The sequence below is a fragment of the Scyliorhinus torazame genome, unplaced genomic scaffold (assembly GCF_047496885.1).
Source record: "Scyliorhinus torazame isolate Kashiwa2021f unplaced genomic scaffold, sScyTor2.1 scaffold_37, whole genome shotgun sequence".
NCBI classification, from domain to species: domain Eukaryota; kingdom Metazoa; phylum Chordata; class Chondrichthyes; order Carcharhiniformes; family Scyliorhinidae; genus Scyliorhinus; species Scyliorhinus torazame.
In genome coordinates, this window is record NW_027307764.1 from 2,527,088 (window position 1) to 2,548,491 (window position 21,404).

General features: G+C 57.1%; 1 pseudogene; it reads left to right on the forward strand.

Moving 5' to 3' along the window:
- LOC140405549 (bcl-2-like protein 2 pseudogene) overlaps positions 1-21,370 on the forward strand; it is a 54,931-nt pseudogene extending 33,561 nt beyond the window's left edge.
- Positions 21,371-21,404: the final 34 nt, after the last annotated feature.

A 21,404-nucleotide genomic window follows, 5' to 3' on the forward strand; every position in this document is an offset into this window, starting at 1 on the left:
GATGGAGTGACCGTGTCAGCGATGGAGAGGGAGAGAGAGGATCGAGTGACAGTGTCAGCGATGGAGAGGGAGAGAGAGGATGGAGTGACCGTGTCAGCGATGGAGAGAGAGAGAGGATGGTGTGACCGTGTCAGCGATGGAGAGAGAGAGAGAGGATGGAGTGACCGTGTCAGCGATGGAGAGAGAGAGAGGATGGAGTGACCGTGTCAGCGATGGAGAGGGAGAGAGAGGATGGAGTGACCGTGTCAGCGATGGAGGGAGAGAGGATGGAGTGACAGTGTCAGCGATGGAGGGAGGGAGAGAGGATGGAGTGACCGTGTCAGCGATGGAGGGAGAGAGGATGGAGTGACAGTGTCAGCGATGGAGAGAGAGAGGATGGAGTGACAGTGTCAGCGATGGAGAGAGAGAGGATGGATTGACCGTGTCAGCGATGGAGAGGGAGAGAGAGGATGGAGTGACAGTGTCAGCGATGGAGAGAGAGAGAGGATGGAGTGACCGTGTCAGCGATGGAGAGAGAGAGGATGGATTGACCGTGTCAGCGATGGAGAGGGAGAGAGAGGATGGAGTGACAGTGTCAGCGATGGAGAGAGGGAGAGAGGATGGAGTGACAGTGTCAGCGATGGAGGGAGAGAGGATGGAGTGACAGTGTCAGCGATGGAGAGAGAGAGAGAGGATGAAGTGACAGTGTCAGCGATGGAGAGAGAGAGGATGGATTGACCGTGTCAGCGATGGAGAGAGACAGAGAGGATGGAGTGACCGTGTCAGCGATGGAGAGGGAGAGAGAGGATGGAGAGACCGTGTCAGCGATGGAGGGAGGGAGAGAGGATCGAGTGACAGTGTCAGCGATGGAGAGGGAGAGAGAGGATGGAGTGACCGTGTCAGCGATGGAGAGAGAGAGAGGATGGAGTGACCGTGTCAGCGATGGAGAGAGAGAGAGAGGATGGAGTGACCGTGTCGGCGATGGATGGAGAGAGGATGGAGTGACCGTGTCAGCGATGGAGAGAGAGAGAGGATGGAGTGACCGTGTCAGCGATGGAGAGAGAGAGAGAGGATGGAGTGACCGTGTCAGCGATGGAGAGAGAGAGAGAGGATGGAGAGACCGTGTCAGCGATGGAGAGAGAGAGAGGATGGAGAGACCGTGTCAGCGATGGAGAGAGAGAGAGGATGGAGTGACCGTGTCAGCGATGGAGAGAGAGAGAGAGGATGGAGAGACCGTGTCAGCGATGGAGAGAGAGAGAGGATGGAGTGACCGTGTCAGCGATGGAGAGGGAGCGAGGATGGAGTGACAGTGTCAGCGATGGAGGGAGAGAGGATGGAATGACCGTGTCAGCGATGGAGGGAGAGAGGATGGAGTGACCGTGTCAGCGATGGAGAGGGAGAGAGAGGATGGAGTGACCATGTCAGCGATGGAGGGAGAGAGGATGGAGTGACCGTATCAGCGATGGAGAGGGAGAGAGAGGATGGAGTGACAGTGTCAACGATGGAGGGAGAGAGGATGGAGTGACTGTGTCAGCGATGGAGAGAGAGAGACGATGGAGTGACCGTGTCAGCGATGGAGGGATAGAGAGAGGATGGAGAGACAGTGTCAGCGATGGAGAGAGCGGATGGAGTGACAGTGTCAGCGATGGAGAGAGAGGATGGAGTGACCGTGTCAGCGATGGAGAGAGAGAGGATGGAGTGACCGTGTCAGCAATGGAGAGAGAGAGAGAGGATGGAGTGACCGTGACAGCGATGGAGGGAGAGAGAGGATGGAGTGACCGTGTCAGCGATGGAGAGAGAGAGAGGATGGAGTGACCGTGTCAGCGATGGAGAGAGAGAGAGAGGATGGAGTGACCGTGTCGGCGATGGATGGAGAGAGGATGGAGTGACCGTGTCAGCGATGGAGAGAGAGAGAGGATGGAGTGACCGTGTCAGCGATGGAGAGAGAGAGAGAGGATGGAGTGACCGTGTCAGCGATGGAGAGAGAGAGAGAGGATGGAGAGACCGTGTCAGCGATGGAGAGAGAGAGAGGATGGAGAGACCGTGTCAGCGATGGAGAGAGAGAGAGGATGGAGTGACCGTGTCAGCGATGGAGAGAGAGAGAGAGGATGGAGAGACCGTGTCAGCGATGGAGAGAGAGAGAGGATGGAGTGACCGTGTCAGCGATGGAGAGGGAGCGAGGATGGAGTGACAGTGTCAGCGATGGAGGGAGAGAGGATGGAATGACCGTGTCAGCGATGGAGGGAGAGAGGATGGAGTGACCGTGTCAGCGATGGAGAGGGAGAGAGAGGATGGAGTGACCATGTCAGCGATGGAGGGAGAGAGGATGGAGTGACCGTATCAGCGATGGAGAGGGAGAGAGAGGATGGAGTGACAGTGTCAACGATGGAGGGAGAGAGGATGGAGTGACTGTGTCAGCGATGGAGAGAGAGAGACGATGGAGTGACCGTGTCAGCGATGGAGGGATAGAGAGAGGATGGAGAGACAGTGTCAGCGATGGAGTGAGCGGATGGAGTGACAGTGTCAGCGATGGAGAGAGAGGATGGAGTGACCGTGTCAGCGATGGAGAGAGAGAGGATGGAGTGACCGTGTCAGCAATGGAGAGAGAGCGAGAGGATGGAGTGACCGTGACAGCGATGGAGGGAGAGAGGATGGAGTGACAGTGTCGGCGATGGAGAGAGAGAGAGAGGATGGAGAGACCGTGTCAGCGATGGAGAGAGAGAGAGGATGGAGTGACAGTGTCAGCGATGGAGAGAGAGAGGATGGAGTGACCATGTCAGCGATGGAGAGAGAGAGAGGATGGAGTGACAGTGTCAGCGATGGAGAGAGAGAGAGGATGGAGTGACACTGTCAGCGATGGAGAGAGAGAGAGGATGGAGTGACCGTGACAGCGATGGAGAGAGAGAGAAAGAGGATGGAGTGACCGTGTCAGCGATGGAGAGAGAGAGAGGATGGAGTGACAGTGTCAGCGATGGAGAGAGAGAGAGGATGGAGTGACCGTGACAGCGATGGAGAGAGAGAGGATGGAGTGACCGTGTCAGCGATGGAGAGAGAGAGGATGGAGTGACCGTGTCAGCGATGGAGAGAGAGAGAGGATGGAGTGACCGTGTCAGCGATGGAGAGAGAGAGAGGATGGAGTGACCGTGTCAGCGATGGAGAGAGTGAGAGGATGGAGTGACCGTGACAGCGATGGAGAGAGAGAGAAAGAGGATGGAGTGACCGTGTAAGCGATGGAGAGAGAGAGAGGATGGAGTGACAGTGTCAGCGATGGAGAGAGAGAGAGGATGGAGTGACCGTGACAGCGATGGAGAGAGAGAGGATGGAGTGACCGTGTCAGCGATGGAGAGAGAGAGGATGGAGTGACCGTGTCAGCGATGGAGAGAGAGAGAGGATGGAGTGACCGTGTCAGCGATGGAGAGAGAGAGAGGATGGAGTGACCGTGTCAGCGATGGAGAGAGTGAGAGGATGGAGTGACCGTGACAGCGATGGAGAGAGAGAGAAAGAGGATGGAGTGACCGTGTCAGCGATGGAGAGAGAGAGAGGATGGAGTGACAGTGTCAGCGATGGAGAAAGATAGAGAAGATGGAGAGACCGTGTCAGCGATGGAGAGAGAGAGAGGGGATGGAGTGAACGTGTCAGTGATGGAGGGAGGGAGTATGGAGTGACAGTGTCAGTGATGGAGGGAGGGAGAGAGGATGGAGTGACCGTGTCAGCGATGGAGAGCGAGAATGAAGTGACCGTGTCAGCGATGGAGAGGGAGGATGGAGTGACCGTGTCAGCGATGCAGAGAGAGAGAGGATGGAGTGACCGTGTCAGCGATGGAGAGAGAGAGAGAGGATGGAATGACCGTGTCAGCGATGGAGAGAGAGAAAGCGGATGGAGGGACCGTGTCAGCGATGGAGAGGGAGAGAAAGAGGATGGAGTGACAGTGTCAGCGATGGAGAAAGAGAGGATGGAGTGACAGTGTCAGCGATGGAGAGAGAGAGAGGATGGAGAGACCGTGTCAGCGATGGAGAGAGAGAGGATGGAGTGAGTGTCAGCGAGGGAGGGAGAGAGGATGGCGTGACCGTGTCAGCGATGGAGAGAGTGAGAGGATGGAGTGACAGTGTCTGCGATGGAGAGAGAGAGAGGATGGAGTGACCATGTCAGCGATGGAGAGAGGGAGAGGATGGAGTGACAGTGTCAGCGATGGAGAGAGAGAGAGGATGGAGTGACACTGTCAGCGATGGAGAGAGAGAGAGGATGGAGTGACCGTGACAGCGATGGAGAGAGAGAGAAAGAGGATGGAGTGACCGTGTCAGCGATGGAGAGAGAGAGAGGATGGAGTGACAGTGTCAGCGATGGAGAGAGAGAGAGGATGGAGTGACCGTGACAGCGATGGAGAGAGAGAAAGCGGATGGAGGGACCGTGTCAGCGATGGAGAGGGAGAGAAAGAGGATGGAGTGACAGTGTCAGCGATGGAGAAAGAGAGGATGGAGTGACAGTGTCAGCGATGGAGGGAGAGAGGATGGAGTGACCGTGTGAGCGATGGAGAGAGGGAGAGAGGATGGAGTGACCGTGTCAGCGATGGAGGGAGAGAGAGAGAGGATGGAGTGACCGTGTCAGCGATGGAGGGAGAGAGGTAGGATGGAGTGACAGTGTCAGCGATGGAGAGAGAGAGAGGATGGAAAGACCGTGTCAGCGATGGAGAGGGAGAGAGGATGGAGTGACAGTGTCAGCGATGGGGAGGGAGAGAGGAAGGAGTGACAGTGTCAGCGATGGAGGGAGAGAGGATGGAGTGACAGTGTCAGCGATGGAGGGAGAGAGAGAGGATGGAGTGACAGTGTCAGCGATGGAGGGAGAGAGAGAGGATGGAGTGACAGTGTCAGCGATGGAGGGAGAGAGAGGATGGAGTGACAGTGTCAGCGATGGAGGGAGAGAGAGGATGGAGTGACCGTGTCAGCGATGGAGAGAGAGAGAGGATGGAGTGACCATGTCAGCGATGGAGGGAGAGAGGATGGAGTGACCGTGTCAGCGATGGAGAGAGAGAGAGGATGGAGTGACCGTGTCAGCGATGGAGGGATAGAGAGAGGATGGAGTGACAGTGTCAGCGATGGAGAGAGCGGATGGAGTGACAGTGTCAGCGATGGAGAGAGAGAGGATGGAGTGACCGTGTCAGCGATGGAGAGAGAGAGGATGGAGTGACCGTGTCAGCAATGGAGAGAGAGAGAGAGGATGGAGTGACCGTGACAGCGATGGAGGGAGAGAGGATGGAGTGACAGTGTCGGCGATGGAGAGAGAGAGAGAGGATGGAGAGACCGTGTCAGCGATGGAGAGAGAGAGAGGATGGAGAGACTGTGTCAGCGATGGAGAGAGAGAGGATGGAGTGAGTGTCAGCGAGGGAGGGAGAGAGGATGGAGTGACCGTGTCAGCGATGGAGAGAGTGAGAGGATGGAGTGACAGTGTCAGCGATGGAGAGAGAGAGAGGATGGAGTGACCATGTCAGCGATGGAGAGAGAGAGAGGATGGAGTGACAGTGTCAGCGATGGAGAGAGAGAGAGGATGGAGTGACACTGTCAGCGATGGAGAGAGAGAGAGGATGGAGTGACCGTGACAGCGATGGAGAGAGAGAGAAAGAGGATGGAGTGACCGTGTCAGCGATGGAGAGAGAGAGAGGATGGAGTGACAGTGTCAGCGATGGAGAGAGAGAGAGGATGGAGTGACCGTGACAGCGATGGAGAGAGAGAGGATGGAGTGACCGTGTCAGCGATGGAGAGAGAGAGGATGGAGTGACCGTGTCAGCGATGGAGAGAGAGAGAGGATGGAGTGACCGTGTCAGCGATGGAGAGAGAGAGAGGATGGAGTGACCGTGTCAGCAATGGAGAGAGTGAGAGGATGGAGTGACCGTGACAGCGATGGAGAGAGAGAGAAAGAGGATGGAGTGACCGTGTAAGCGATGGAGAGAGAGAGAGGATGGAGTGACAGTGTCAGCGATGGAGAGAGAGAGAGGATGGAGTGACCGTGACAGCGATGGAGAGAGAGAGGATGGAGTGACCGTGTCAGCGATGGAGAGAGAGAGGATGGAGTGACCGTGTCAGCGATGGAGAGAGAGAGAGGATGGAGTGACCGTGTCAGCGATGGAGAGAGAGAGAGGATGGAGTGACCGTGTCTGCGATGGAGAGAGTGAGAGGATGGAGTGACCGTGACAGCGATGGAGAGAGAGAGAAAGAGGATGGAGTGACCGTGTCAGCGATGGAGAGAGAGAGAGGATGGAGTGACAGTGTCAGCGATGGAGAAAGATAGAGAAGATGGAGAGACCGTGTCAGCGATGGAGAGAGAGAGAGGGGATGGAGTGAACGTGTCAGTGATGGAGGGAGGGAGTATGGAGTGACAGTGTCAGTGATGGAGGGAGGGAGAGAGGATGGAGTGACCGTGTCAGCGATGGAGAGCGAGAATGAAGTGACCGTGTCAGCGATGGAGAGGGAGGATGGAGTGACCGTGTCAGCGATGCAGAGAGAGAGAGGATGGAGTGACCGTGTCAGCGATGGAGAGAGAGAGAGAGGATGGAATGACCGTGTCAGCGATGGAGAGAGAGAAAGCGGATGGAGGGACCGTGTCAGCGATGGAGAGGGAGAGAAAGAGGATGGAGTGACAGTGTCAGCGATGGAGAAAGAGAGGATGGAGTGACAGTGTCAGCGATGGAGAGAGAGAGAGGATGGAGAGACCGTGTCAGCGATGGAGAGAGTGAGAGGATGGAGTGACAGTGTCTGCGATGGAGAGAGAGAGAGGATGGAGTGACCATGTCAGCGATGGAGAGAGGGAGAGGATGGAGTGACAGTGTCAGCGATGGAGAGAGAGAGAGGATGGAGTGACACTGTCAGCGATGGAGAGAGAGAGAGGATGGAGTGACCGTGACAGCGATGGAGAGAGAGAGAAAGAGGATGGAGTGACCGTGTCAGCGATGGAGAGAGAGAGAGGATGGAGTGACAGTGTCAGCGATGGAGAGAGAGAGAGGATGGAGTGACCGTGACAGCGATGGAGAGAGAGAGGATGGAGTGACCGTGTCAGCGATGGAGAGAGAGAGGATGGAGTGACCGTGTCAGCGATGGAGAGAGTGAGAGGATGGAGTGACCGTGTCAGCGATGGAGAGAGAGAGAGGATGGCGTGACCGTGTCAGCGATGGAGAGAGTGAGAGGATGGAGTGACCGTGACAGCGATGGAGAGAGAGAGAAAGAGGATGGAGTGACCGTGTAAGCGATGGAGAGAGAGAGAGGATGGAGTGACAGTGTCAGCGATGGAGAGAGAGAGAGGATGGAGTGACCGTGACAGCGATGGAGAGAGAGATGATGGAGTGACCGTGTCAGCGATGGAGAGAGAGAGGATGGAGTGACCGTGTCAGCGATGGAGAGAGAGAGAGGATGGAGTGACCGTGTCAGCGATGGAGAGAGAGAGAGGATGGAGTGACCGTGTCAGCGATGGAGAGAGTGAGAGGATGGAGTGACCGTGACAGCGATGGAGAGAGAGAGAAAGAGGATGGAGTGACCGTGTCAGCGATGGAGAGAGAGAGAGGATGGAGTGACAGTGTCAGCGATGGAGAAAGATAGAGAAGATGGAGAGACCGTGTCAGCGATGGAGAGAGAGAGAGGGGATGGAGTGAACGTGTCAGTGATGGAGGGAGGGAGTATGGAGTGACAGTGTCAGTGATGGAGGGAGGGAGAGAGGATGGAGTGACCGTGTCAGCGATGGAGAGCGAGGATGAAGTGACCGTGTCAGCGATGGAGAGGGAGGATGGAGTGACCGTGTCAGCGATGGAGAGAGAGAGAGGATGGAGTGACCGTGTCAGCGATGGAGAGAGAGAGAGAGGATGGATTGACCGTGTCAGCGATGGAGAGAGAGAAAGCGGATGGAGGGACCGTGTCAGCGATGGAGAGGGAGAGAAAGAGGATGGAGTGACAGTGTCAGCGATGGAGAAAGAGAGGATGGAGTGACAGTGTCAGCGATGGAGGGAGAGAGGATGGAGTGACCGTGTGAGCGATGGAGAGAGGGAGAGAGGATGGAGTGACCGTGTCAGCGATGGAGGGAGAGAGAGAGAGGATGGAGTGACCGTGTCAGCGATGGAGGGAGAGAGGTAGGATGGAGTGACAGTGTCAGCGATGGAGAGAGAGAGAGGATGGAAAGACCGTGTCAGCGATGGAGAGGGAGAGAGGATGGAGTGACAGTGTCAGCGATGGGGAGGGAGAGAGGAAGGAGTGACAGTGTCAGCGATGGAGAGAGAGAGAGGATGGAGTGACCGTGTCAGCGATGGAGGGAGAGAGGATGGAGTGACAGTGTCAGCGATGGAGGGAGAGAGAGAGGATGGAGTGACAGTGTCAGCGATGGAGGGAGAGAGAGAGGATGGAGTGACAGTGTCAGCGATGGAGGGAGAGAGAGGATGGAGTGACAGTGTCAGCGATGGAGGGAGAGAGAGGATGGAGTGACCGTGTCAGCGATGGAGAGAGAGAGAGGATGGAGTGACCATGTCAGCGATGGAGGGAGAGAGGATGGAGTGACCGTGTCAGCGATGGAGAGAGAGAGAGGATGGAGTGACCGTGTCAGCGATGGAGGGATAGAGAGAGGATGGAGTGACAGTGTCAGCGATGGAGAGAGCGGATGGAGTGACAGTGTCAGCGATGGAGAGAGAGAGGATGGAGTGACCGTGTCAGCGATGGAGAGAGAGAGGATGGAGTGACCGTGTCAGCAATGGAGAGAGAGAGAGAGGATGGAGTGACCGTGACAGCGATGGAGGGAGAGAGGATGGAGTGACAGTGTCAGCGATGGAGAGAGAGAGAGAGGATGGAGAGACCGTGTCAGCGATGGAGAGAGAGAGGATGGAGTGAGTGTCAGCGAGGGAGGGAGAGAGGATGGAGTGACCGTGTCAGCGATGGAGAGAGTGAGAGGATGGAGTGACAGTGTCAGCGATGGAGAGAGAGAGAGGATGGAGTGACCATGTCAGCGATGGAGAGAGAGAGAGGATGGAGTGACACTGTCAGCGATGGAGAGAGAGAGAGGATGGAGTGACCGTGACAGCGATGGAGAGAGAGAGAAAGAGGATGGAGTGACCGTGTCAGCGATGGAGAGAGAGAGAGGATGGAGTGACAGTGTCAGCGATGGAGAGAGAGAGAGGATGGAGTGACCGTGACAGCGATGGAGAGAGAGAGGATGGAGTGACCGTGTCAGCGATGGAGAGAGAGAGGATGGAGTGACCGTGTCAGCGATGGAGAGAGAGAGAGGATGGAGTGACCGTGTCAGCGATGGAGAGAGAGAGAGGATGGAGTGACCGTGTCAGCGATGGAGAGAGTGAGAGGATGGAGTGACCGTGACAGCGATGGAGAGAGAGAGAGGATGGAGTGACAGTGTCAGCGATGGAGAGAGAGAGAGGATGGAGTGACCGTGACAGCGATGGAGAGAGAGAGGATGGAGTGACCGTGTCAGCGATGGAGAGAGAGAGGATGGAGTGACCGTGTCAGCGATGGAGAGAGAGAGAGGATGGAGTGACCGTGTCAGCGATGGAGAGAGTGAGAGGATAGAGTGACCGTGACAGCGATGGAGAGAGAGAGAAAGAGGATGGAGTGACCGTGTCAGCGATGGAGAGAGAGAGAGGATGGAGTGACAGTGTCAGCGATGGAGAAAGATAGAGAAGATGGAGAGACCGTGTCAGCGATGGAGAGAGAGAGAGGGGATGGAGTGAACGTGTCAGTGATGGAGGGAGGGAGTATGGAGTGACAGTGTCAGTGATGGAGGGAGGGAGAGAGGATGGAGTGACCATGTCAGCGATGGAGAGCGAGGATGAAGTGACCGTGTCAGCGATGGAGAGAGGGAGAGAGGATGGAGTGACAGTGTCAGCGATGGAGAGAGAGAGAGAGGATGGATTGACCGTGTCAGCGATGGAGAGAGAGAAAGCGGATGGAGGGACCGTGTCAGCGATGGAGAGGGAGAGAAAGAGGATGGAGTGACAGTGTCAGCGATGGAGAGGGAGGATGGAGTGACCGTGTCAGCGATGGAGAGGGAGGATGGAGTGACCGTGTCAGCAATGGAGAGAGGGAGAGAGGATGGAGTGACAGTGTCAGCGATGGAGAGAGAGAGAGAGGATGGATTGACCGTGTCAGCGATGGAGAGAGAGAAAGCGGATGGAGGGACCGTGTCAGCGATGGAGAGGGAGAGAAAGAGGATGGAGTGACAGTGTCAGCGATGGAGAAAGAGAGGATGGAGTGACAGTGTCAGCGATGGAGGGAGAGAGGATGGAGTGATCGTGTGAGCGATGGAGAGAGGGAGAGAGGATGGAGTGACCGTGTCAGTGATGGAGGGAGAGAGAGAGAGGATGGAGTGACCGTGTCAGCGATGGAGGGAGAGAGATAGGATGGAGTGACAGTGTCAGCGATGGAGAGAGAGAGGATGGAGTAACCGTGTCAGCGATGGAGAGAGAGAGAGGATGGAGAGACCGTGTCAGCGATGGAGAGGGAGAGAGGATGGAGTGACAGTGTCAACGATGGAGGGAGGAAGAGAGGATGGAGTGACAGTGTCAGCGATGGGGAGGGAGAGAGGAAGGAGTGACAGTGTCAGCGATGGAGAGAGAGAGAGGATGGAGTGACCGTGTCAGCGATGGAGGGAGAGAGGATGGAGTGACAGTGTCAGCGATGGAGGGAGAGAGGATGGAGTGACAGTGTCAGCGATGGCGAGAGATAGAGAGGATGGAGTGAACATGTCAGTGATGGAGGGAGAGAGGATGGAGTGACAGTGTCAGCGATGGAGAGGGAGAGAAAGGATGGAGTGACCGTGTCAGCGATGGAGGGAGAGAGAGAGGATGGAGTGACCATGATAGAGAGGGAGGGAGAGAGGATGGAGAGACCGTGTCAGCGATGGAGGGAGAGAGAGAGAGGATGTAGAGACCGTGTCAGCGATGGAGAAAGAGAGAGGATGGAGAGACCGTGTCAGCAATGGAGGGAGAGAGAGGATGGAGTGACCGTGTCAGCGATGGAGGGAGGGAGAGAGGATGGAGTGACAGTGTCAGCGATGGAGAGGGAGAGAGAGGATGGAGAGACCGTGTCAGCGATGGAGGGAGAGAGAGGATGGAGTGACCGTGTCAGCGATGGAGAGAGAGAGAGGATGGAGTGACAGTGTCAGCGATGGAGAGGTAGAGAGAGGGAGAGGATGGAGTGACCATGTCAGCGATGGAGAGAGAGAGAGGATGGAGTGACCGTGTCAGCGATGGAGAGAGAGAGAGGATGGAGTGACGGTGTCAGCGATAGAGAGAGAGAGGATGGAGTGACCGTGTCAGCGATGGAGAGAGAGAGAGGATGGAGTGACAGTGTCAGCGATGGAGAGGTAGAGAGAGGGAGAGGATGGAGTGACCGTGTCAGCGATGGAGAGAGAGAGAGGATGGAGTGACCATGTCAGCGATGGAGAGAGAGAGAGGATGGAGTGACGGTGTCAGCGATAGAGAGAGAGAGGATGGAGTGACCGTGTCAGCGAGGGAGAGAGAGGATGGAGTGACCGTGTCAGCGATGGAGAGAGAGAGAGGATGGAGTGACGGTGTCAGCGAAATAGAGAGAGAGGATGGAGTGACCGTGTCAGCGATAGAGAGAGAGAGGATGGAGTGACCGTGTCAGCGATGGAGAGAGAGAGAGGATGGAGTGACCGTGTCAGCGATGGAGAGAGAGAGGATGGAGTGACCGTGTCAGCGATGGAGAGAGAGAGAGGATGGAGAGACCGTGTCAGCGATGGAGAGGGAGAGAGGATGGAGTGACCGTGTCAGCGATGGAGGGAGAGAGAGGATGTAGTGATCGTGTCAGCGATGGAGAGAGAGAGAGAGGATGGAGTGACAGTGTCAGCGATGGAGAGAAAGAGAGATGATGGAGTGACCGTGTCAGCGATGGAGGGAGGGAGGATGGAGTGACCGTGTCAGCGATGGAGGGAGAGAGGATGGAGTGACCGTGTCAGCGATGGAGAGAGAGAGGATGGAGTGACCGTGTCAGCGATGGAGAGGGAGAGAGAGGATGGAGTGACCATGTCAGCGATGGAGGGAGAGAGGATGGAGTGACCGTGTCAGCGATGGAGAGGGAGAGAGAGGATGGAGTGACAGTGTCAACGATGGAGGGAGAGAGGATGGAGTGACTGTGTCAGCGATGGAGAGAGAGAGAGGATGGAGTGACCGTGTCAGCGATGGAGGGATAGAGAGAGGATGGAGTGACAGTGTCAGCGATGGAGAGAGCGGATGGAGTGACAGTGTCAGCGATGGAGAGAGAGGATGGAGTGACCGTGTCAGCGATGGAGAGAGAGAGAGAGGATGGAGTGACCGTGTCAGCAATGGAGAGCGAGAGAGAGGATGACCGTGACAGCGATGGAGGGAGAGAGGATGGAGTGACAGTGTCAGCGATGGAGAGAGAGAGAGAGGATGGAGAGACCGTGTCAGCGATGGAGAGAGAGAGAGGATGGAGAGACCGTGTCAGCGATGGAGAGAGAGAGGATGGAGTGAGTGTCAGCGAGGGAGGGAGAGAGGATGGAGTGACAGTGTCAGCGATGGAGAGAGTGAGAGGATGGAGTGACCATGTCAGCGATGGAGAGAGAGAGAGGATGGAGTGACAGTGTCAGCGATGGAGAGAGAGAGAGGATGGAGTGACCGTTTCAGCGATGGAGGGAGGAAGAGAGGATGGAGTGACAGTGTCAGCGATGGAGAGGGAGAGAGGATGGAGTGACCGTGTCAGCGATGGAGGGAGAGAGAGGATGGAGTGACCGTGTCAGCGATGGAGGGAGAGAGAGAGGATGGAATGACAGTGTCAGCGATGGAGAGAAAGAGAGATGATGGAGTGACCGTGTCAGCGATGGAGGGAGGGAGAGGATGGAGTGACCGTGTCAGCGATGGAGAGGGAGAGAGGATGGAGTGACAGTGTCAGCGATGGAGGGAGGAAGAGAGGATGGAGTGACAGTGTCAGCGATGGAGAGGGAGAGAGAGGATGGAGTGACAGTGTCAGCGATGGAGAGAGAGAGAGGATGGAGTGACCGTGTCAGCGATGGAGGGAGAGAGAGGATGGAGTGACCGTGTCAGCGATGGAGAGACCGTGTCAGCGACGGAGAGAGAGAGAGGATGGAGTGACCGTGTCAGCGATGGAGGGAGAGAGGATGGAGTGACAGTGTCAGCGATGGAGAGACCGTGTCAGCGATGGAGAGAGAGAGAGAGGATGAAGTGACCGTGTCAGCGATGGAGAGGGAGAGAGAGGATGGAGTGACCGTGTCAGCGATGGAGGGAGGGAGAGAGGATGGAGTGACCGTGTCAGCGATGGAGGGAGGGAGAGGATGGAGTGACCGTGTCAGCGATGGAGAGAGAGGGGATGGAGTGACAGTGTCAGCGATGGAGGGAGGAAGAGAGGATTGAGTGACAGTGTCAGTGATGGAGAGAGAGAGAGGATGGAGTGACAGTGTCAGCGATGGAGAGGGAGAGAGAGGATGGAGTGACAGTGTCAGCGATGGAGAGGGAGAGAGGATGGAGTGACAGTGTCAGCGATGGAGGGAGGAAGAGAGGATGGAGTGACAGTGTCAGCGATGGAGAGAGAGAGAGGATGGAGTGACCGTGTCAGCGATGGAGGGAGGAAGAGAGGATGGAGTGACCATGTCAGCGATGGAGAGGGAGAGAGAGGATGGAGTGACCGTGTCAGCGATGGAGAGGGAGAGAGGATGGAGTGACTGTGTCAGCGATGGAGAGAGAGAGAGAGAGGATGGAGTGACCGTGTCAGCGATGGAGGGAGAGAGAGGATGGAGTGACAGTGTCAGCGATGGAGAGAGAGAGAGAGGATGGAGTGACAGTGTCAGCGATGGAGAGAGAGAGAGGATGGAGTGACCGTGTCAGCGATGGAGGGAGGAAGAGAGGATGGAGTGACCATGTCAGCGATGGAGAGGGAGAGAGAGGATGGAGTGACCGTGTCAGCGATGGAGGGAGGGAGAGGATGGAGTGACCGTGTCAGCGATGGAGGGAGAGAGGATGGAGTGACAGTGTCAGCGATGGAGAGAGAGAGAGGATGGAGTGACCGTGTCAGCGATGGAGAGGGAGAGAGGATGGAGTGACCGTGTCAGCGATGGAGAGGGAGAGGATGGAGTGACCGTGTCAGCGATGGAGAGCGAGAGAGAGAGGATGGAGAGACCGTGTCAGCGATGGAGGGAGAGAGGATGGAGTGACAGTGTCAGCGATGGAGAGAGAGAGAGAGGATGGAGTGACCGTTTCAGCGATGGAGAGAGAGAGAGGATGGACTGACAGTGTCAGCGATGGACAGAGAGAGAGGATGGAGTGACCGTGTCAGCGATGGAGGGAGGAAGAGAGGATGGAGTGACCATGTCAGCGATGGAGAGGGAGAGAGAGGATGGAGTGACCGTTTCAGCGATGGAGGGAGGAAGAGAGGATGGAGTGACCGTGTCAGCGATGGAGAGAGAGAGGATGGAGTGACCGTGTCAGCGATGGAGAGAGAGAGAGGATGGAGTGACCGTGTCAGCGATGGAGAGAGAGAGAGAGAATGGAGTGACCGTGTCAGCGATGGAGGGAGAGAGAGAATGGAGTGACCGTGTCAGCGATGGAGAGAGAGAGAGAATGGAGTGACCGTGTCAGCGATGGAGAGAGAGAGGATGGAGTGACCGTGTCAGCGATGGAGAGAGAGAGAGAGGATGGAGTGACCGTTTCAGCGATGGAGGGAGAGAGAGAATGGAGTGACCGTGTCAGCGATGGAGAGAGAGAGGATGGAGTGACCGTGTCAGCGATGGAGAGAGAGAGAGGATGGAGTGACAGTGTCAGCGATGGAGAGGGAGAGAGGATGGAGTGACCGTGTCAGCGATGGAGGGAGAGAGAGGATGGAGTGACCGTGTCAGCGATGGAGGGAGAGAGAGGATGGAGAGACCGTGTCAGCGATGGAGAGGGAGAGAGGATGGAGTGACCGTGTCAGCGATGGAGAGGGAGAGAGAGGATGGAGTGACAGTGTCAGCGATGGAGAGAGAGAGAGAGAATGGAGTGACCGTGTCAGCGATGGAGGGAGAGAGGATGGAGTGACCGTGTCAGCGATGGAGAGGGAGAGAGAGGATGGAGTGACCGTGTCAGCGATGGAGGGAGAGAGGATGGAGTGACAGTGTCAGCGATAGAGAGAGAGAGGATGGAGTGACAGTGTCAGCGATGGAGAGAGAGAGAGAGGATGGAGTGACCGTGTCAGCGATGGAGAGAGGGAGAGAGGATGGAGTGACCGTGTCAGCGATGGAGGGAGAGAGGATGGAGTGACAGTGTCAGCGATGGAGAGAGAGAGAGAGGATGGAGTGACCGTGTCAGCGATGGAGGGAGAGAGGATGGAGTGACAGTGTCAGCGATGGAGAGGGAGAGAGAGGATGGATTGACCGTGTCAGCGATGGAGAGAGACAGAGAGGATGGAGTGACCGTGTCAGCGATGGAGGGAGGGAGAGAGGATGGAGTGACCGTGTCAGCGATGGAGGGAGAGAGGATGGAGTGACAGTGTCAGCGATGGAGAGAGAGAGAGAGGATGGAGTGACCGTGTCAGCGATGGAGGGAGAGAGGATGGAGAGACCGTGTCAGCGATGGAGAGGGAGAGAGAGGATGGAGAGACCGTGTCAGCGATGGAGGGAGAGAGGATGGAGTGACAGTGTCAGCGATGGAGAGAGAGAGAGAGGATGAAGTGACAGTGTCAGCGATGGAGAGGGAGAGAGAGGATGGAGTGACCGTGTCAGCGATGGAGGGAGGGAGAGAGGATGGAGAGAGAGTGTCAGCGATGGAGGGAAAGAGGATGGAGTGACCGTGTCAGCGATGGAGGGAGAGAGGATGGAGTGACCGTGTCAGCGATGGAGAGAGAGAGAGGATGGAGTGACCGTGTCAGCGATGGAGAGAGAGAGGATGGAGTGACCGTGTCAGCGATGGAGGGAGGGAGAGAGGATGGAGTGACAGTGTCAGCGATGAAGAGAGAGAGAGGATGGAGTGACCGTGTCAGCGATGGAGAGAGAGAGAGGATGGAGAGACCGTGTCAGCGATGGAGGGAGAGAGAGGATGGAGTGACCGTGTCAGCGATGGAGGGAGGGAGAGAGGATGGAGAGACCGTGTCAGCGAAGAGAGAGAGAGGATGGAGTGACCGTGTCAGCGATGGAGAGGGAGAGAGAGGATGGAGAGACCGTGTCAGCGAAGAGAGAGAGAGAGGATGGAGTGACCGTGTCAGCGATGGAGAGGGAGAGGATGGAGTGACCGTGTCAGCGATGGAGAGGGAGAGAGAGGATGGAGTGACCGTGTCAGCGATGGAGGGAGAGAGGATAGAGAGACCGTGTCAGCGATGGAGAGAGAGAGAGGATGGAGTGACTGTGTCAGCGATGGAGAGAGAGAGAGAGGATGGAGAGACCGTGTCAGCGATGGAGGGAGAGAGGATGGAGTGACCGTGTCAGCGATGGAGGGAGGGAGAGAGGATTGAGTGACCGTGTCAGTGATGGAGGGAGAGAGAGAGGATGGAGTGACAGTGTCAGCGATGGAGAGAGTGAGAGGATGGAGTGACCGTGTCAGCGATGGAGGGAGGGAGAGAGGATTGAGTGACCGTGTCAGTGATGGAGGGAGAGAGAGAGGATGGAGTGACAGTGTCAGCGATGGAGAGAGAGAGAGGATGGAGTGACCGTGTCAGCGATGGAGGGAGAGAGAGGATGGAGTGACCGTATCAGCGATGGAGAGAGAGAGAGAGGATGGAGTGACCGTGTCAGCGATGGAGGGAAGGAGAGGATGGAGTGACAGTGTCAGCGATGGAGGGAGGGAGAGAGGATGGAGTGACAGTGTCAGCGATGGAGAGAGAGAGAGGATGGAGTGACCGTGTCAGCGATGGAGAGAGAGAGAGAGGATGGAGTGACCGTGTCAGCGATGGAGAGGGAGAGAGAGGATGGAGTGACCGTTTCAGCGATGGAGAGGGAGAGAGAGGATGGAGTGACAGTGTCAGCGATGGAGGGAGAGAGAGGATGGAGAGACCGTGTCAGCGATGGAGAGAGAGAGAGAGGATGGAGAGACCGTGTCAGCGATGGAGGGAGAGAGAGAGGATGGAGTGACCGTGTCAGCGATGGAGGTAGAGAGGATGGAGTGAACGTGTCAGCGATGGAGAGGGAGAGAGGATGGAGTGACAGTGTCAGCGATGGAGGGAGGGAGAGAGGATGGAGTGACAGTGTCAGCGATGGAGAGAGAGAGAGGATGGAGTGACCGTGTCGGCGATGGAGAGAGAGGGAGAGGATGGAGAGACCGTGTCAGCGATGGAGGGAGAGAGAGGATGGAGAGAGAGGATGGAGTGACCGTGTCAGCGATGGAGAGGGAGAGAGAGGATGGAGTGACAGTGTCAGCAATGGAGGGAGAGAGAGGATGGAGTGACCGTGTCAGCGATGGAGAGAGAGAGAGAGGATGGAGAGACCGTGTCAGCGATGGAGGGAGAGAGAGGATGGACTGACCGTGTCAGCGATGGAGAGGGAGGGAGAGAGGATGGAGAGACCGTGTCAGCGATGGAGAGAGAGAGGGGATGGAGAGACCGTGTCAGCGATGGAGAGAGAGAGGATGGAGTGACAGTGTCAGCGATGGAGAGAGAGAGAGGATGGAGTGACCGTGTCAGCGATGGAGAGAGAGAGAGAGGATGGAGTGACCGTGTCAGCGATGGAGAGGGAGAGAGGATGTAGTGACCGTGTCAGCGATGGAGGGAGGGAGAGAGGATGGAGTGACCGTGTCAGCGATGGAGAGGGAGAGAGGATGGAGTGACAGTGTCAGCGATGGAGGGAGGGAGAGAGGATTGAGTGACCGTGTCAGCGATGGAGGGAGGGAGAGAGGATTGAGTGACCGTGTCAGTGATGGAGGGAGAGAGAGAGGATGAAGTGACAGTGTCAGCGATGGAGAGAGAGAGAGGATGGAGTGACCGTGTCAGCGATGGAGGGAGAGAGAGGATGGAGTGACCATGTCAGCGATGGAGGGAGGGAGAGAGGATGGAGTGACAGTGTCAGCGATGGAGAGAGAGAGAGGATGGAGTGACCGTGTCAGCGATGGAGAGAGAGAGAGAGGATGGAGAGACCGTGTCAGCGATGGAGGGAGAGGATGGAGTGACCGTGTCAGCGATGGAGAGGGAGAGAGAGGATGGAGTGACCGTGTCAGCGATGGAGAGGGAGAGAGAGAATGGAGTGACAGTGTCAGCGATGGAGGGAGAGAGAGGATGGAGAGACCGTGTCAGCGATGGAGAGAGAGAGAGAGGATGGAGAGACCGTGTCAGCGATGGAGGGAGAGAGAGAGGATGGATGTGACCGTGTCAGCGATGGAGGGAGAGAGGATGGAGTGACCGTGTCAGCGATGGAGAGGGAGAGAGGATGGAGTGACAGTGTCAGCGATGGAGGGAGGGAGAGAGGATGGAGTGACAGTGTCAGCGATGGAGAGAGAGAGAGGATGGAGTGACCGTGTCAGCGATGGAGGGAGAGAGAGGATGGAGAGAGAGGATGGAGTGACCGTGTCAGCGATGGAGAGGGAGAGAGAGGATGGAGTGACAGTGTCAGCGATGGAGGGAGAGAGAGGATGGAGTGACCGTGTCAGCGATGGAGAGAGAGAGAGAGGATGGAGAGACCGTGTCAGCGATGGAGGGAGAGAGAGGATGGACTGACCGTGTCAGCGATGGTGAGGTAGAGAGAGGATGGAGTGACCGTGTCAGCGATGGAGAGGGAGGGAGAGAGGATGGAGAGACCGTGTCAGCGTTGAGAGAGAGAGGGGATGGAGAGACCGTGTCAGCGATGGAGAGAGAGAGGATGGAGTGACAGTATCAGCGATGGAGAGAGAGAGAGGATGGAGTGACCGTGTCAGCGATGGAGAGAGAGAGAGAGGATGGAGTGACCGTGTCAGCGATGGAGAGGGAGAGAGGATGTAGTGACCGTGTCAGCGATGGAGGGAGGGAGAGAGGATGGAGTGACCGTGTCAGCGATGGAGAGGGAGAGAGGATGGAGTGACAGTGTCAGCGATGGCGAGGGAGAGAGAGAGGATGGAGAGACCGTGTCAGCGATGGAGAGAGAGAGAGAGGATGGAGAGACCGTGTCAGCGATGGAGAGAGAGAGAGGATGGAGTGACCGTGTCAGCGATGGAGGGAGGGAGAGAGGATGGAGTGACCGTGTCAGCGATGGAGAGGGAGAGAGAGGATGGAGTGACCGTGTCAGCGATGGAGAGCGAGGATGGAGTGACCGTGTCAGCGATGGAGGGAGAGAGAGGATGGAGTGACAGTGTCAGCGATGGAGGAAGGGAGAGAGGATGGAGTGACCGTGTCAGCGATGGAGAGGGAGAGAGAGGATGGAGAGACCGTGTCAGCGATGGAGAGAGAGAGGATGGAATGACCGTGTCAGCGATGGAGGGAGCGAGAGAGGATGGAGTGACCGTGTCAGCGATGGAGGAGGGAGAGAGGATGGAGTGACCGTGTCAGCGATGGAGAGAGAGAGGATGGAGTGACCGTGTCAGCGATGGAGGGAGGGAGAGAGGATGGAGTGACCGTGTCAGCGATGGAGAGAGAGAGGATGGAGTGACAGTGTCAGCGATGGAGAGAGAGAGAGGATGGAGTGACCGTGTCAGCGATGGAGAGAGAGAGAGGATGGAGTGACCGTGTCAGCGATGGAGAGAGAGAGGATGGAGTGACCGTGTCAGCGATGGAGGGAGGGAGAGAGGATGGAGTGACCGTGTCAGCGATGGAGAGAGAGAGGATGGAGTGACAGTGTCAGCGATGGAGAGAGAGGATGGAGTGACCGTGTCAGCGATGGAGAGAGAGAGAGAGGATGGAGAGACCGTGTCAGCGATGGAGGGAGAGAGAGGATGGAGTGACCGTGTCAGCGATGGAGAGGGAGAGAGAGGATGGAGAGACCGTGTCAGCGATGGAGAGAGAGAGGATGGAATGACCGTGTCAGCGATGGAGAGAGAGAGGATGGAGTGACCGTGTCAGCGATGGAGAGAGAGACAGGATGGATTGACCGTGTCAGCGATGGAGAGGTAGAGAGAGGATGGAGTGACCGTGTCAGCGATGGAGAGGGAGGGAGAGAGGATGGAGAGACCGTGTCAGCGATGGAGAGAGAGAGGGGATGGAGAGACCGTGTCAGCGATGGAGAGAGAGAGGATGGAGAGACAGTGTCAGCGATTGATAGACAGGATGGAGTGATCGTGATGGAGAGGGAGAGAGAGAGAGGATGGAGGGAGAGAGAGGATGGAGTGGACCGTGATGGAGAGGGAGAGCGAGAGAGAGGATGGAGTGACCGTGATGGAGAGGGAGAGAGAGAGAGCGATGGCGAGACAGTGTTAGTGATGGAGGGAGAGAGAGGATGGAGGGAGAGAGAGGATGGAGTGACCGTGTCAGTGATGGAGGGAGGGAGAGAGGATGGAGAGACCGTGTCAGTGATGGAGGGAGAGAGAGGATGGAGTGACCGTGATGGAGAGGGAGAGAGAGAGAGCGATGGCGAGACAGTGTCAGTGATGGAGGGAGAGAGAGGATGGAGGGAGAGAGAGGATGGAGTGACCGTGTCAGTGATGGAGGGAGAGAGAGGATGGAGGGAGAGAGAGGATGGAGAGACCGTGTCAGTGATGGAGGGAGAGAGAGGATGGAGGGAGAGAGAGGATGGAGAGACCGTGATGGGGAGGGAGAGAGAGAGGATGGAGAGACCGTGTCAGTGATGGAGGGAGAGAGAGAGAGGATGGAGTGACCGTGATGGGGAGGGAGAGAGAGAGGATGGAGAGACCGTGTCAGTGATGGAGGGAGAGAGAGGATGGAGTGACCGTGATGGGGAGGGAGATGTCTCTGGATGCTGGGCTGTGTCCGGGGTGTTGTCTGGTGTTGGGGTGGGTGGGACACAGCTCACCCCCCCCCCCCCCCCCGGTTGACTCTCTCTCTCTCCTGCAGCCAGCGCCCCCCGGAGGGAGGCGGAGGGAGTGACGTGCCGGAGCCGGCCGTCTGCTCGGACCATGGAACCCCCGAGCTGCCGCCCCCTGCTGGAGGACTTCATCGGGTTCCGGCTGCGGCTGCGGGGCCTGGGCGCCCGGCTCAGCCTCCCTGCGCCCCCCATCGCCCGGCCCGTCCACCTGGCCATGAGGGCGGCCGGCGACGAGTTCGACCGCCGCTTCAGCCGGGCCTTCAGCCCCCTCTCCTCCCAGCTCCACGTGACTCCCGGCCTGGCCCGGCAGCGGCTGGCCCAGGTGGCGGAGGAGCTCTTCGGCGGCGGCGGCGAGACCAACTGGGGGCGGCTGGTGGCCTTCTTCGCCTTCGGGGCGGCGCTGTGCGAGGAGTGCGTGGACAAGGAGATGCCCCACCTGGTCGATCAGCTCGTCGGCTGGATGGCCGACTACCTGGAGCGCCACCTGCAGGAGTGGATTCAGCGGAACGGGGGCTGGGTACGTCCCGTCTGCCCCCCGTCTACCCCCCCCC